At 39.9% G+C, this 12,099-nt stretch overlaps 1 pseudogene; it reads left to right on the top strand.

The window, feature by feature from the left end:
• The first annotated feature begins 11,142 nt into the window (after window positions 1-11,142).
• LOC131508456 (rRNA-processing protein FCF1 homolog) lies at window positions 11,143-11,787 on the top strand (annotated as a pseudogene).
• The last annotated feature ends 312 nt before the right edge of the window (window positions 11,788-12,099 follow it).

The following is a 12,099-nucleotide window of genomic DNA, read 5'->3' as shown; positions in this document are numbered from 1 at the left end:
GAGAAAATTCTGAAAGCAGCTAGGGATAAACACGCTCTAACATATAAAAGGGGACCCATAAAACTCGTTGCAGACCTATCTACTGAAACTTGGCAGGCCAGAAAGGAATGGCAGGAAATCTTCAATGTGATGAACAGAAAAAATATGCAGCCGAGAATCCTTTATCCAGCAAGTCTGTCAGTCAGAATAGAAGGAGAGATAAAGGTTTTCCCAAACAAAAACTGAAAGAATTCATCACCACTAAACCAGCCCTACAGGAGATCCTAAGGGGGATACTGTGAGACAGAGTACCAGAGACATTACTACCAGCATGAAACCTACATACATCACAATGACGCCAAACCCATATCTTTCTATGATAACACTGAATGTAAATGGACTAAATGCACCAACCAAAAGACATAGGGTATCAGAATGGATAAAAAAAAAAAAAAAGACTCATCCATTTTCTGTCTACAAGAGATTCATTTTAGACCTGAGGCCAGCTTCAGATTGAAAGTGAGGGGATGAGGAGTTCCGGAAGATGGCAGCGTAGGAGGACGCTGGGCTCACCGCGCGTCCTGCTGATCACTTAGATTCCACCTACACCTGCCTAAAGAACCCCGAAAACCGCCAGAGGATTAGCAGAACGGAGTCTCCAGAGCCAAGCGCAGACGAGAGGCCCACGGAAGATGGTAGGAAGGGCGGCGAGGCGGTGCGCGCTCCACGGACTGGCGGGAGGGAGCCGGGGCGGAGAGGCGGCTCTCCGGCCAAGCAGAGCCCCCGAGTCTGGCTGGCAAAAGCAGAGGGGCCGGACGGACTGTGTTCCGACAGCAAGTGTGACTTAGCGTCTGGGAGGTCATAAGTTAACAGCTCTGCTCAGAAAGCGGGAAGGCTGGAGGACAAAGGGAGGGAGAGCTGCTGAGCCCCCGGACGGCAGAGCTCAGCTTGGCGGGAAACAAAGGCGCTCGCCAGCGCCATCTCCCCCGCCCATCCCCCAGCCAGAATCCCAAAGAGAACCAGTTCCCGCCAGGGAACTTGCTCGCTCCGCGCAAACACCCAACTCTGTGCTTCTGCAGAGCCACCCCTCCGGCAGAGGATCTGACTCCCTCCCGCTGCCACAGGGCCCCTCCTGAAGTGGATCACCTAAGGAGAAGTGAGCTAAGCCTGCCCCTCCTGCCCCCATGCACCTTGCCTACCCACCCCAGCTAATACGCCAGATCCCCAGCACCACAAGCCTGGCAGTGTGCAAGTAGCCCAGATGCGCCACGCCACCCCACAGTGAATCCCACCCCTAGGAGAGGGGAAGAGAAGGCACACACCAGTCTGACTGTGGCCCCAGTGGTGGGCTGGGGGCAGACATCAGGTCGGACTGCGGCCCCGCCCACCAACTCCAGGTATACACCACAGCACGGGGGAAGTGCCCTGCAGGTCCTCACCGCTCCAGGGACTATCCAAAATGACCAAACGGAAGAATTCCCCTCAGAAGAATCTCCAGGAAATAACAACAGCTAATGAACTGATCAAAAAGGATTTAAATAATATAACAGAAAGTGAATTTAGAATAATAGTCATAAAATTAATCGCTGGGCTTGAAAACAGTATACAGGACAGCAGAGAATCTCTTGCCACAGAGATCAAGGGACTAAGGAACAGTCACGAGGAGCTGAAAAACGCTTTAAACGAAATGCAAAACAAAATGGAAACCACGACGGCTCGGATTGAAGAGGCAGAGGAGAGAATAGGTGAACTAGAAGATAAAGTTATGGAGAAAGAGGAAGCTGAAAGAAAGAGAGATAAAAAAAATCCAGGAGTATGAGGGGAAAATTAGAGAACTAAGTGATACACTAAAAAGAAATAATATACGCATAATTGGTATCCCAGAGGAGGAAGAGAGAGGGAAAGGTGCTGAAGGGGTACTTGAAGAAATTATAGCTGAGAACTTCCCTGAACTGGGGAAGGAAAAAGGCATTGAAATCCAAGAGGCACAGAGAACTCCCTTCAGACGTAACTTGAATCGATCTTCTGCACGACATATCATAGTGAAAATGGCAAAATACAAGGATAAAGAGAAAATTCTGAAAGCAGCAAGGGATAAACGTGCCCTCACATATAAAGGGAGACCTATAAGACTCGTGACTGATCTCTCCTTTGAAACTTGGCAGGCCAGAAAGGCTTGGCACGATATCTTCAGTGTGCTGAACAGAAAAAAATATGCAGCCGAGAATCCTTTATCCAGCAAGTCTGTCATTTAGAATAGAAGGAGAGATAAAGGTCTTCCCAAACAAACAAAAACTGAAGGAATTTGTCACCACCAAACCAGCCCTACAAGAGATCCTAAGGGGGATCCTGTGAGACAAAGTACCAGAGACATCACTACAAGCATAAAACATACAGACATCACAATGACTCTAAACCCGTATCTTTCTATAATAACACTGAATGTAAATGGATTAAATGCGCCAACCAAAAGACATAGGGTATCAGAATGGATAAAAAAACAAGACCCATCTATTTGCTGTCTACAAGAGACTCATTTGAGATCTGAGGACACCTTTAGATTGAGAGTGAGGGGATGGAGAACTATTTATCATGCCACTGGAAGCCAAAAGAAAGCTGGAGTAGCCATACTTCTATCAGACAAACTAGACTTTAAATTAAAGGCTGTAACAAGAGATGAAGAAGGGCATTATATAATAATCACAGGGTCTATCCATCAGGAAGAGCTAACAATTATAAATGTCTATGCGCCAAATACCGGAGCCCCCAGATATATAAAACAATTACTCATAAACATAAGCAACCTTATTGATAAGAATGTGGTCATTGCAGGGGACTTTAACACACCACTTACAGAAATGGATAGATCATCTAGACACACAGTCAATAAAGAAACAAGGGCCCTGAATGATACATTGGATCAGATGGACTTGACAGATATATTTAGAACTCTGCATCCCAAAGCAACAGAATATACTTTCTTCTCGAGTGCACATGGAACATTCTCCAAGATAGATCACATACTGGGTCACAAAACAGCCCTTCATAAGTTTACAAGAATTGAAATTATACCATGCATACTTTCAGACCACAATGCTATGAAGCTTGAAATCAACCACAGGAAAAAGTCTGGAAAACCTCCAAAAGCATAGAGGTTAAAGAACACCCTACTAACGAATGAGTGGGTCAACCAGGCAATTAGAGAAGAAATTAAAAAATATATGGAAAGAAACGAAAATGAAAATACAACAATCCAAATGCTTTGGGACACAGCGAAGGCAGTCCTGAGAGGAAAATACATTGCAATCCAGGCCTATCTCAAGAAACAAGAAAAATCCCAAATACAGAGTCTAACAGCACACCTAAAGGAAATAGAAGCAGAACAGCAAAGGCAGCCTAAACCCAGCAGAAGAAGAGAAATAATAAAGATCAGAGCAGAAATAAACAATATAGAATCTAAAAAAAACTGTAGAGCAGATCAACGAAACCAAGAGTTGTTTTTTTGAAAAAATAGACAAAATTGACAAACCTCTAGCCAGGCTTCTCAAAAAGAAAAGGGAGATGACCCAAATAGATAAAATCATGAATGAAAATGGAATTATTACAACCAATCCCTCAGAGATACAAACAATTATCAGGGAATACTATGAAAAATTATATGCCAACAAATTGGACAACCTGGAAGAAATGGACAAATTCCTAAACACCCACACTCTTCCAAAACTCAATCAGGAGGAAATAGAAAGCTTGAACAGACCCATAACCAGCGAAGAAATTGCATCGGTTATCAAAAATCTCCCAACAAATAAGAGTCCAGGACCAGATGGCTTCCCAGGGGAGTTCTACCAGACGTTTAAAGCAGAGATAATACCTATCCTTCTCAAGCTATTCCAAGAAATAGAAAGGGAAGGAAAACTTCCAGACTCATTCTATGAAGCCAGTATTACTTTGATTCCTAAACCAGACAGAGACCCAGTAAAAAAAGAGAACTACAGGCCAATATCTCTGATGAATATGGATGCAAAAATTCTCAATAAGATACTAGCAAATCGAATTCAACAGCATATAAAAATAATTATTCACCATGATCAAGTGGGATTCATTCCTGGGATGCAGAGCTGGTTTAACATTCGCAAATCGATCAACGTGATACATCCCATTAACAAAAAAAAAGAGAAGAACCATATGATCCTGTCAATCGATGCAGAAAAGGCCTTTGACAAAATCCAGCACCCTTTCTTAATAAAAACCCTTGAGAAAGTCGGGATAGAAGGAACATACTTAAAGATCATAAAAGCCATTTATGAAAAGCCCACAGCTAATATCATCCTCAACGGGAAAAACTGAGAGCTTTTTCCCTGAGATCAGGAACACGACAGGGATGCCCACTCTCACCGCTATTGTTTAATATAGTGCTGGAAGTTCTAGCATCAGCAATCAGACAACAAAAGGAAATCAAAGGCATCAAAATTGGCAAAGATGAAGTCAAGCTTTCGCTTTTTGCAGATGACATGATATTATACATGGAAAATCCGATAGACTCCACCAAAAGTCTGCTAGAACTGATACATGAATTCAGCAAAGTTGCAGGATACAAAATCAATGTACAGAAATCAGTTGCATTCTTATACACTAACAATGAAGCAACAGAAAGACAAATAAAGAAACTGATCCCATTCACAATTGCACCAAGAATCATAAAATGCCTAGGAATAAACCTAGCCAAAGATGTAAAAGATCTATATGCTGAAAACTATAGAAAGCTTATGAAGGAAATTGAAGAAGATATAAAGAAATGAAAAAACATTCCGTGCTCATGGATTGGAAGAATAAATATTGTCAAAATGTCAATACTGCCCAAAGCTATCTACACATTCAATGCAATCCCAATCAAAATTGCACCAGCATTCTTCTCAAAGCTAGAGCAAGCAATCCTAACATTTGTATGGAACATCAAAAGGCCCCGAATAGCCAAAGTAATTTTGAAGAAGACCAAAGCAGGAGGCATCGCAATCCCAGACTTTAGCCTCTACTACAAAGCTGTCGTCATCAAGACAGCATGGTATTGGCACAAAAACAGACACATAGACCAATGGAATAGAACAGAAACCCCAGAATTGTACCCACAAAAGTATGGCCAACTAATCTTTGACAAAGCAGGAAAGAATATCCAATGGAAAAAAGACAGTTTCTTTAACAAATGGTGCCGGGAGAACTGGACAGCAACATGTAGAAGAATGAAACTAGACCACTTTCTTACACCATTCACAAAAATAAACCCAAAATGGGTAAAGGATCTGAATGTGGGACAGGAAACCATCAAAACCCTAGAGGAGAAAGCAGGAAAAAAACCTCTCTAACCTCAACCGCAGCAATTTCTTACTGGACACAAAGGAATCAAAAGCAAAAATGAACTTTTGGGACCTCAAGAAGATAAAAAGCTTCTGCACACCAAAGGAAACAACCAACAAAACTAAAAGGCAACCAACGGAATGGGAAAAGATATTTGCAAATGACATATCGGACAAAGGGCTAGTATCCAAAATCTATAAAGAGCTCACCAAACTCCACACCCGAAAAACAAATAACCCAGTGAAGAAATGGGCAGAAAACATGAATAGACACTTCTCTAAAGAAGACATCCAGATGGGCAACAGGCACATGAAAAGATGCTCAACGTCACTCCTCATCAGGGAAATACAAATCAAAACCACACTCAGATATCACCTCACACCTGTCAGAGTGGCTAAAATGAACAAATCAGGAGACTATAGATGCTGAAGAGGATGTGGAGAAACGGGAACCCTCTTGCACTGTTGGTGGGAATGCAAATTGGTGCAGCCACTCTGGAAAACAGTGTGGAGGTTCCTCAAAAAATTAAAAATAGATCTACCCTATGACCCAGCAATAGCACTGCTAGGGATACCCAAGGGATACAGGAGTGGTGATGCATAGGGGCACTTGTACCCCAATGTTTATAGCAGCACTTTCAACAATAGCCAAATTATGGAAAGAGCCTAAATGTCCATCAACTGATGAATGGATAAATTGTGGTTTATATACACAATGGAGTACTACGTGGCAATGAGAAAGAATGAAATATGGCCTTTTGTAGCAACAGGAATGGAACTGGAGAGTGTTATGCTAAGTGAAATAAGTCATACAGAGAAAGATACCATATATTTTCATTCTTATGTAAATACTGAGAAACTTACCAGAAGACATGGGGGAGGGGAAGAAAAAAAAAAAGGCTAGAGAGGGAGGGAGTCAAAACATAAGAGACTCTTAAAAACTGAGAACCAACTGAGGGTTGATGGAGGGTTGATGGAGGGTGGGTGATGGGTACTGAGGAGGGCACCTGTTGGGATGAGCACTGGGTGTTGTATGGAAACCAATTTGGCAATAAATGTCATATTTAAAAAAAAGCCCATGGAATGTACCCATGAATAAAACCTAACGTAAAGTATGAACCTTGGACACTTATGATGTGTCAATGTAGCTTTGTCATTTGGGAAAAATGTAGCACTCTAGTGAAGGATGTTAGTAGTAGGGGAGGGTAGCCCTGTTGTGGGGGTGGGTAGGGAGTATATGGGAACTCCCTCTACTTTTTGATCACTTTTGCTGTGAACCTAAAAATCCTCTGAAACATAAAGTCTATTTAAGAGTTAAAAAAAAAAGAAAGAAAAGAAAAGAAAAACAGAAAAACATTAGCCACCAAGGAGAATCTAGAAGTTCTCTGGCTTTCAACCATTAGCTAGAATCTAAAGGAAGAATGCTTTCTGCTTTACCCCAGAATAGAAGAATCTATCTTTCTCTTACTTCTTCCCGTTAATACGTATAAAATTATTTAAGAAATATTTTTATAGAATTTTTAAAGGGACGCCTGGGTGGCTCAGTCATTTGAGTGTCTGAATTCGGCTAATGTCATGATCTCGTGGTCTGTGCTGACAGCTCAGAGCCTGGAGCCTGCTTCCGATTCTGTGTCTCCCTCTCTCTCTGCCCCTCCCCTGCTCATGCTCTGTCTCTCTCTTTGTCAAAAATAAACATTAAAAAAATTTTTTAAAGAATTTTTAAAATAATTTATAGGTAAAGTACCATCTGGGAGTATAACTTAGTGGCTTTGAAAACTACAATCATGTATCTTTGTAAAATGAGGCTACCATAGATCAACATATGTTTGCATACACTCATTTATAACTTATTTTTAACTCTTTCTTGTGTTTTTAGGTCCCTCCTGTCATCTTTTTTTTGTTTTTCTCTTTTTTTTTTTTTTTTTTTTTAAAATTTTTTTTCAACGTTTTTTATTTATTTTTGGGACAGAGAGAGACAGAGCATGAACGGGGGAGGGGCAGAGAGAGAGGGAGACACAGAATCGGAAACAGGCTCCAGGCTCTGAGCCGTCAGCCCAGAGCCTGACGCGGGGCTCGAACTCACGGACCGCGAGATCGTGACCTGGCTGAAGTCGGACGCTTAACCGACTGCGCCACCCAGGCGCCCCTGTTTTTCTCTTTTTAATTGATGAGTTTTGTCTGGAGATCATATTTTTCTACTGCTTACAGTCGTGTTGTATTTGATCCTTTCATCCCCAAAACCTAGCTCTTAGATTTAACAATAGTATTTTTCATTAAAAACTGGTAGTTTTTTACTTTCTTTTTATTTTTTCCTTCTTTATTTTAATTTCCTTATCATATTTCTTCTTTATGAAAGAATGAATTCTTTATTTTTCATTCCTCTAAGAATGAAAAAAAATTAAACCCACAAGTAGTTCTCTGAATATAATTTGGCTGCTGACCCTATAATTTGATATTTATTGCTCTCAATATTACTACTTTTAATGGATTATATTCTTTAAATTTGGAACAATTTTTGTATCCTACATCACTTGCAGAAAGTTTATAACTTGGCAACTTTTGAGGAAATGTTTGTTGAATGAAGAAATTTCCAATTTAGTCCTTTTGTAAGTTCATATATAGACTTCCCACACATAGATGTAGTCTGAAATAAAAATAAATACATAAATTTGATGCCAGTGGGGAAGAGGATGTTTTTATTTGCTTTTTTAAACTAAAGAAAAACTTTAAAGTAGATAAATGATTTAATATTTATTAATTCCCCATACTTATTAAATCATAAGTATATGGGGCACCTGGGTGGCTCAGTAGGTTGAGCGTCCAACTTCAGCTCAGGTCATGATCTCATGGTTTGTGGGTTTAAGCCCTGCCTCGGGCTCTATGCTGAAAGCTCAGAGCCTGGAACCTGCTTTGGATTCTGTGTCTTCCTCTTTCTCTCTGCCCCTCCCCTGCTCACACTCTGTCAATCTCTCTCTCAAAAAATAAACATTTAAAAAATCATAAATATATATTTTATATATAAAATTTTATATTTATACAAATATATCATAAGTGTATTTTTAACAAAGTGTTTACCATAGAACAAGAATATAAATCAGGACACCTGGGTGGCTCAGTCAGTTAAGTGTCTGACTTTGGCTCATGTCATGATCTCATGGTCCATGAGTTCGAGCCCCGCATCAGGCTCTGTGCTGACAGCTCAGAGCCTGGAGCCTGCTTCAGATTCTGTGTCTCCCTCTCTCTCTGCCCCTCCCCTGCTCACACTCTGTCTCTCTCTCAAAAAAAAAAAAAAACATTAAAAGAAAAATTTTTTAACAATATAAATCAACAGGAGCTTGTTTTCATTTACCACCTAAATAGAAGCTTCCTCTAAATACTTCTGTTTTACCTTGCAAGAAATTCTATTTTTAATAATAAATATAAAATATACATTTTAAATGTTTCTGAACCATACAACCGATGATCTAGGATTACTAATTTTTGTAGGTGAATGGTAGGAAAATTGATGAGAGCTTAACCACTGAGTACCTGGGCAGCAAAAACAAGCAAAGAAAGAGACAAAGTAGGGACTAGCAGGTAGGGAGAAAAGCTCACAGAAATTCATAAGAAGAGAGCTGGTCTTTAATGGTCTCTTTTTTAGATGCATTCCCAGATCTTATCACATTTTATGGACCCTGAAATTCTAATGTGAGGACATCTGTTTAACAGTCACTGAATCAAACAAATGATTCCCAGAGGACTCTAAAAGCTCAAAGTTTGCCTTGCAACTTGTGTTAAATGATTTTGAGTAGATTTGTTATCTAAATGTAAACACCTGTAAGAAATCATAATGACTACTTGTATTTTGGGGGGATGTATTTGCTCTCATGACCCTATGACCAGATTCACCTCAAAGCCAACTGGACACTTTGGGACAATTGTAAAAACAAAGCAGAAGTGCTTTTTAAATAATAATTTCCAAGGGCTTTCTTCTAAGCATTGGTCAGTAAACTTTTTCTGTAAGGGGCTAGATATAAAATATTGTCAGTCTTGCAGATTATATGGTTTCTAACACAACTACTCAACTCTCCCTCCTAGCATGAAAGCAGCCACAGTCAATATGTAAACAAACAATGGTAGCTATTCTCCAATAAAAATTTTATTAAAGTACAAAAAAAGCAGGCAACAGACTGGGCAAGACCCATCATTTCCCCAATAATACTGAAGAAATTCAGTCATGTTAAAGCATCCTTTCTAAGATGTTTCAAGCAATTTATACACCCCATCAGTGTTTATTTGGTCATTTTTGCTACCAATTATTTCCACAAAAATTTGGATAAATCTATCTTTCTTAGCAAATTTCACATGTTTTTAGGTGGTAAATGTGTGTGGTTTTGTGATCTATAACTATACTGGAAGCTCTGGACAATTTTTAACCTCCCTTACTGTCTATTATCTTAACTTCTTTAACCCTATAAACAAAGATTGTAGCCCCTTCCCACAATAAATGAATTTCAGTACAAGCACTTAACTCAGAGTGCCTGGGTTCAAATACAAGCTCCATTACTTACAAGCTGTGAATTTAGACTAGATACTTATCTCTCTATGCATCAATTTTCTTGAATGAAAACTGGTAACAATCAAAGTATGTTTCATAGTGTTGTCACAGGCTTAACTGTGATAATAACTAAAGTTCTTAGAACACTGCCAGGGCACATAGTAAGTGCTTTATAAATATTAGCTATTACTCTCCTTATTAATTAAAACATTTATGCAGTACAGGACAAGTATTGAACATACAAATTAGTTTCTTCCCCCATTTAAAAAATCATAGAAAGATGGGAGACTGGATGGTTTAGTCAGTTAAGCATATGACCTTGATCTCGGCTCAGGTCATGATTCCATAGTTAATGGGATCAAGTCCCGCATTGGATTCTGTGCTGACAATGCAGAGCCTGCTTGGTATTCTCTCTCCCTCCCTCTCTGCCCCTCCCTCACTCGTTCTCACACTCTGTTTCTCAAAATAAGTATTTTTTTAAATCATAGAAAATAAAAGACATTAATTAATTCATTAAACAAAAATGAATTCTCTTGCTTTCACTTTTTTCCCTGTAATAGGAAGTCACTAGGCATTTTGAAGAGAGCAGTGACATGATTTCCCTTGGCAGGATCTGGATGTGGCCTGCTGCACAGACAAGACACCATTGCACACCAAAGCTTAAAGGCACAGAGACCTATTTGAGAGGTTGTTACCATCAACCTGGGAATAGGTTGATTGAGGCTTAAACCACATTTCTTTAGTGCTAGTAGGAATTGCTCATATTATGGATATATTGAAGGTAGTGCTAACAAGTTTTGCAAAGTGTAAGAAAACACAATGATTGACCTCACTCTACAGTTTCTGATGGAAGGAGCTGGCAAAATAGAATTGACATAAACTCAAATGGCATAAACTATGTGAGGAGATGACTTGGGGTGAGGAAGACAAAGGAAGTAAGAGTTTGATTTGAAATATACTCCGTGCATCTGGTGGTTTTATGTATCCATGTGACTAGGCTAGAGTCACCAGTTAGTCAATCAAACACAAAACTTACATATTGCATGTAGGTATTAATCCTAGCTGAAACTGGATGCAATTTCCTGTGCAATGAGTAGAGATAGCAAATGGAGCTGTGAGGAATGTTGAGAGGTAGACTGAAGAAGATGAATAAAAGGAGTCTGAAGATTAGCCAGAGACTTGGTTAAAATGAATGGAAAGGAAGTCAAGTCCTGGAAGCCAAATGAAAAAGTTGTTTAAAGAGTAAGGACTAAGAGACAAGTGTGCAGCATGAACATGGGGAAGCAAAATAAACCAGGAAAGTATATGACAATGAAGCATATGCTTAGTCTCTGAGATCAGATGCTTAAAGAGAAGGATAGATTAAAACCTACAAGGAAAGAAAAGAAAGATCCTAGTACACTCAAGGAAAGAGAAGTCCCCTAACATCCTTCCTGTTAATTTTTCCCATATAGCACACAGCTAGGCCCACCTTACCTCATCCTGGTTGACACCAACTTTATCAACCTTTCCATTAAAGCCAAACTTGACTTAGTACAGTCACTGATCGGACCGTCTGTATCCCTTGTATAACTGACTGTGTAATGGCCAAAATTGAGAAATTGGGGCAGAAATATCAAGTGGCTATAAGGATTGCCTAGGATCCAATTTGAACAATTACAATGCACACTCAAGGGAACCTAGGCAGATGACTGCTTAGTACAGAGTAACTCAGCTCGTGTTATATTGTGCCAAAATATACACATACACATACATACATATATATACACATACACATACACATACACATACACATACAAACATACAGGACCAGGACCTTGAAGGGTCTGGAATATTCCTGGAGTTCCCATCATGTATATTTCTAACCGTAGGTACAATATTGAGAGGATGCTAGGTGATTATGGAGCCCCTCTTTTTTAAATTTATTTATTTATTTTTGAGAGAGACAGAGAGAGAGAGAGAGAGACAAAGAGAGAGAGAGAGAGAGAGAGAGAGAGAGAGAGAAAGCAAAAGCAGGGGAGGGGCAGAGAGAGAAGAGAGAGAATCCCAAGCAGGCTCTGTGCTCTGAGTACAGAACCCACCACGAGGCTCCATGTCACAACCATAAGATCATGACCTGAGCCAAAATCAAGAGTCAGACTCTTAACCAACTGAGCCACCCGGGTGCTCTCCTCAGTTGTAACTCTTAAAAGATAGAGTTCCTCTACCTTTACCAACTTTCTCTCTTGCCAG

Source organism: Neofelis nebulosa, chromosome 4 (assembly GCF_028018385.1).
Source record: "Neofelis nebulosa isolate mNeoNeb1 chromosome 4, mNeoNeb1.pri, whole genome shotgun sequence".
Classification (NCBI taxonomy): Eukaryota; Metazoa; Chordata; class Mammalia; order Carnivora; family Felidae; genus Neofelis; species Neofelis nebulosa.
Note: the sequence above shows the minus strand (reverse complement) of the source record. Positions and strands in the feature narration are given on the sequence as shown.